This window comes from Scylla paramamosain, chromosome 3 (assembly GCF_035594125.1).
Source record: "Scylla paramamosain isolate STU-SP2022 chromosome 3, ASM3559412v1, whole genome shotgun sequence".
Classification (NCBI taxonomy): Eukaryota; Metazoa; Arthropoda; class Malacostraca; order Decapoda; family Portunidae; genus Scylla; species Scylla paramamosain.
The window spans coordinates 3,104,382-3,110,000 of NC_087153.1; positions in this window are offsets into that span (position 1 = coordinate 3,104,382).

Genomic DNA, 5,619 nt, shown 5'->3' on the forward strand with positions numbered 1-5,619 from the left:
AAAATACTGACCCTTAAGGCGCGACAAGGAGGGCAAAGAGGAAGTCAGAGAAGGAGGAGGAGGAGGAGGAGGAGGAAAATAAGGTGAGGTGAAAGAAGTGGTGATGGTGATGGTGGTGGTGGTAGTTAGTGGAGGAGGAGGAGGAGGAGGAGGAGGAGGAGGAGGAGGAGGAGGAGGAAAAGAGGAAGAAGAAGAAGAAGAAGAAGAAGAAGAAGAAGAAGAAGAAGAAGAAGAAGAAGAAGAAGAAGAAGAAGAAGAGGAGGAGGAGGAGGAAGAAGAAGAACATCAACAACAATAACAACAATGAAAACAACAATGAAAACAACAACAACAACAACAACTGGGGGAATGGGGCAAAAGAATAGAGGGGATAGGAAGATATGATTAGATGAAGAAAGGGAAGACTAACAAAACAGAAAAAAAAGTAGAGAAGAAAATTTAAAGCAAAGAAGAAAGGATGAGGAATTAAGGAGGAGGAAGAGGAGGAAGAGAAGGAAAAAGAAGAAAAATATACAGAGATGATAAAGGAGAAGGAGAAGAAGGATGATGATGATGGTAATGATGATAATGACAATGATGATGAGAAGGAGGAGGAGAAGGAAGAGAGAAAGAAGATAGGGAAGAGAAAGATAACGAAGGAAGAAACTAGGTTAACGAAAATGAAAGATGAAAGAAGAAGAAACAAAAAGAGAAGGGAAGATACGGAGGAGAGGGGAAGAAGTCAGAACTGGGAGGTGAGAGAAGAAAAGGAGGCAAGGAGACAGAGGGAGGGGGGCAAAGAGGGAGGGGAAGCTCTTTATCACCAGGGTGTCAGTGGCAGGGTGAGGGGCGGGACGGCGCGTGGTACAGGATGTGTGACGTCATGCTAATTCCACACAGAGATAAATAATTCCTTGTAGACCTACCCCAACTCTCTCTCTCTCTCTCTCTCTCTCTCTCTCTCTCTCTCTCTCTCTCTCTCTCTCTCTCTCTCTCTCTCTCTCTCTCTCTCCCTTCACACGCTCCCCTCGCCTCCCCTCGCTCCATGCCTCTATATCAGTGGCATCTCAACAAGGTAAACAAACTAATTTTGAGGGTCAACAGGCGCTGTGTCTCGCCCCGCGGCCTCCCTTAAGTAACAGGCAGGTAAAAAAAAAAAAAAAATATATATATATATATATATATATATATATATATATATATATATATATATATATATATATATATATATATATATATATATATATATATATATATATATATATATATATATATATATATATATATATATATATATATATATATATATATATATATATATATATATATATATATATATATATATATATATATATATATATATATATATATATATATATATATATATATATATATATATATATATATATATATATATATATATATATATATATATATATATATATATATATAGACATGTGTGTTTGTGCCACGGATGAGGCGGAATCCTAGTTTACCTATCACTAGAATCATGAAGACACTCTTGCGTTGAAAACCCTCGGTAAAATTCGGCTATTATCTGTTAAAAGTAGAGATAAGACCCAAAACTTTCAGAAATGCAAGCTCTTATCTAAAGTAAAACCGACATGAAGACGAAAACCAAACCAAATCAGAACCACGCATCACTACTTATATAAAAAGAGAGAGAGAGAGAGAAAAAAAATCAACAACAAGTGCAAACACAACAAAACAAACTGGTATAGCATAGTGGGAGTCGGGCGAGGTTTATCGAAGACTTTATGAAGTTATGATAGCGTTAAAAGCCCAGTCGCCAGTATCAGGGAGGGCGGGCCGCAGCGTGCAGTGTTACCAGACTATAAAACAACGATTTGCACAGAATTACCTGGCTGATGGTCCTAATGTGCGTGTGAGCATTGTACCGGGGAGCGTTGGCCGAGTGTGTGAGTGTGTGCCGGGAACGTTATGGCAGCGCTGAGTGCCGGAACGATGTGGCTGGAGAGAGAGAGAGAGAGAGAGAGAGAGAGAGAGAGAGAGAGAGAGAGAGAGAGAGAGAGAGAGAGAGAGAGAGAGAGAGAGAGAGAGAGAGAGACTACGATGATGACGGAATATAAACGAACGGAATTAAATATGTTGATAATAGCTATGTTTATCTCCCAGTGACAAAAAAAAAAAGAAAGGAAAAAAAATGTGATCTTCTTTAAAAACTTATGTATTTAGTATGATTTTTTTTTTTTTTTATGCAAGTTTATAGATCAGGTGTACAGGTGTATGCTTCAACTTCTGAACACCTTAATCAATATGGCCTCTCCTCTGTAGGTGATGGAAGTGTGCGATGTAAGCTTCGATACAGTTTCTAAGCGCACCTCTGAATGATCGCGTATATCAAATGTTTTAGTGGCTGTACTTTTATTTTCGCTCAATCAAATCGTCGGAGGCACTCGAGTCAAGTGGCAGGGGTCGTATTAATTAATTAGCTCGCAAAGGAGGGAAGTAAAGTATCAGAGTCCTACTTGTTTATCTCTTTTCAAAACTTATAATATGAGTATTTTCGTGAAGACGGATACATTATATTTCATGTCTGTGTAGAGGTGCCTTGTTATTATCATTACTATCATTATTATCGTCGTTCTTCTTCTTCTTCTTCTTCTTCTTCTTATTATTATTATTATTATTATTACTATTATCATTATTACTGCTATTATTACTGATGTTATATATTTTACTTTCTTTCCAGTGTTCTATTAAAGAGTACTTTTATCTTTGTCAGCACACGTACGTACATTTCCCTCTCGTGATGCACAGTGATATATGTACACACTATGCCATCAATTTATATAGTTATTTACGTATGTAGTGCATAGATTCTCTCTCTCTCTCTCTCTCTCTCTCTCTCTCTCTCTCTCTCTCTCTCTCTCTCTCTCTCTCTCTCTCTCTCTCTCTCTCCCCACGTATGAACCATTAAAAGATATCAGCCTCGTAATCCAACAACTGTGTATGTATATATATTTTTTAATTAATTTAGCATACCTATATATTTAATAATGTACGCAGTTCGTTCGGGTTTCTACACTAACAAGAATCCTTTTTTGTGGAGGATTTTGCTGTTGTAAATGAAGGCAAATAATATAAATATGGGGAGAACATACGGTTATATATATATTTCTTTTTATCAGAGCACGCTGATGAATAATGACGTTAGTTATGGCTTTTTGTACTTGCCCTGGACGAGAGAGAGAGAGAGAGAGAGAGAGAGAGAGAGAGAGAGAGAGAGAGAGAGAGAGAGAGAGAGAGAGAGAGAGAGAGAGATTCATCTGTCTTCTTTCTATTTCACCACCACTATCTTCTTTACCACCTACTACCACCTCCACCTCTTCCTACTCCAGTTCCTCCTCCTCCTCCTCCTCCTCCTCCTCCTCCTCCTCCTCCTCCACACCGTCACCGCCTCCTCATCTGGTCTCTTTCTCTGCTTTCCTCTGTCTCACCCTGTCCCCCCTCCACTCCCCACCTGCCGCCCTTCCCTTGTCCTCACCAAGAGCACCGCAACAACAGTTCTTCCTTCAAGGCTTAATTTTCCGGCGAGGGTCTGCGGGCCATTGTCAGGGTGCAGGTGTCTCGTGCCGCTGATATTGCAGTGTGTGTGTGTGTGTGTGTGTGTGTGTGTGTGTAGTGGTGGTAGTAGTAGCAGTAGGAGGAGGAGGAGGAGGAGGAGAAAGATAGTAGTAATAGTAGTAAATAGTAGTAGTTGTAGAAGTAGTAGTAGTAGTAGTAGTAGTAGTAGTAGTAGTAGTAGTAGTAGTAGTAGTAGTAGTAGTAGTAGTTGTAGTAATAAATGGAGTTTTGGTGATCTAAATTGCAAACACGTGTGGAATCATGATATACACTGGCAGGTGAAAGGATGTATACAAATTATCACCGCTCATAGAAGCAGGTGGAACGAACCACCAAACTGAGACACACACACACACACACACACACACACACACACACACACACATACACACACACACACACACACACACACACAGACACACACCTGATATCAAGGTCGGAGTTATTACGTGTTACCTGAAACTGATTAATGTTGATCCCAAAGCTACACCTCAAGGATGGCAGCAGCAGCAACAGTATTTCCTCTCTGCACACCTCTCTCACTCCGTCCTCTTACCTTTCCCCATTTCTCCCTTTCCCTTTCCATCCCGTTACAACATGACCAAATGATGGACACAGAGGAGACTTGACAATGATGGAGGAGGAGGAGGAGGAGGAGGGATGGTAAGTAGCGAGTGGGTGGGTGAGGGAGGAGAAGGTTGGGGTAAGGGGAGTAGAGATGACTAAAATCAATTACATAACACAAATAGCGTCCGTTTGTGAGGGATGGCCCGGGTGTGGGGGTGTGGGGAGGCTCTGTTCCTCATGGTTTAGCGAGGATAATGGCGGTGCACGCGGGGGCAAGGACCAATCACTGCCAACACGTGTCCTACCTTCACCCATTATACGACACTTTGCTGCGTCTCCCGCCCTTGCCGCCATCCCTCCCGCCTCCCGTCCGCCTCCCGCACCCGCAGCTCTGGCCTCGGCTTCGGATGGCACGGTTTTCAGTTTCACACACACCTGTTTCCTCTCCTGGTCTCCGCGCGCCAGGAATGCATGTGTGTGAAGTGAACTTTGAGCCAGTGGTAATGTGGGTTGTGGGCTGTTAAAGACTCGGTAGCAGTTTGGGGTTATGTTCAGTTGGTGACATGGTGGTACGTAAAGACGTCACGTATATTCGTCAATCAGCTCTCCTTTTGATAAACCTGCACCATTCCACTCCAGTTCGACACACACACACACACACACACACACATATGTACTACGTCTCTCTCTCTCTCTCTCTCTCTCTCTCTCTCTCTCTCTCTCTCTCTCTCTCTCTCTCTCTCTCTCTCTCTCTCTCTCTCTCTCTCTCTCTCTCTCTCTCTCTCTCTCTCTCTCTCTCTCTCTCTCTCTCTCTCTCTCTCTCTCTCTCTCTCTCTCTCTCTCTCTCTCTCTCTCTCTCTCTCTCTCATTTTTTTTATGTACTCCATACTCGAATTCATCAAAAAACACCCACCCACACCCCAACACACACACACACACAAACACACACACACACACACACACACACACACACACACACACACACACACACACACACACACACACACACCCAACCACCCACACACAAAGCTAAGCAGAAGTCAGTGCCGGCGTGCGTGGGGACGGGCGGCAGCAGGACGACGGCGACATATTGAGAACTTATCACCGAGCTGCACACATTCTTGGCGTCAGAGCCTCGCGCCCGCCAGCCAGCCAGCCAGCCAGCTCGGAGGAAGAGTTTTCATCACGACTTGTCGAGGGAGAGAAACTTGGGCGGGTGGGTAGTCGCGGGAAACCTACGCTGATCTCCGGAGAAATATGGGACTTCCAGAGATCCATCATCAAAATGCTGGAGAGGTGTTACGGAGAGAAGTTGGGCAAGTGGTTGGTTGGTTGGAGATGTGTGAGGGAGGGACGGAGGGACAGAGGGAGGGTGGGTGGGTGGATGGCGCGGACGTGAAGGAGGACAGGATGGGAAAGGTGATGGAAAAGGACGGACAAAAGAAGGGAGGGAAGGAAGGATGG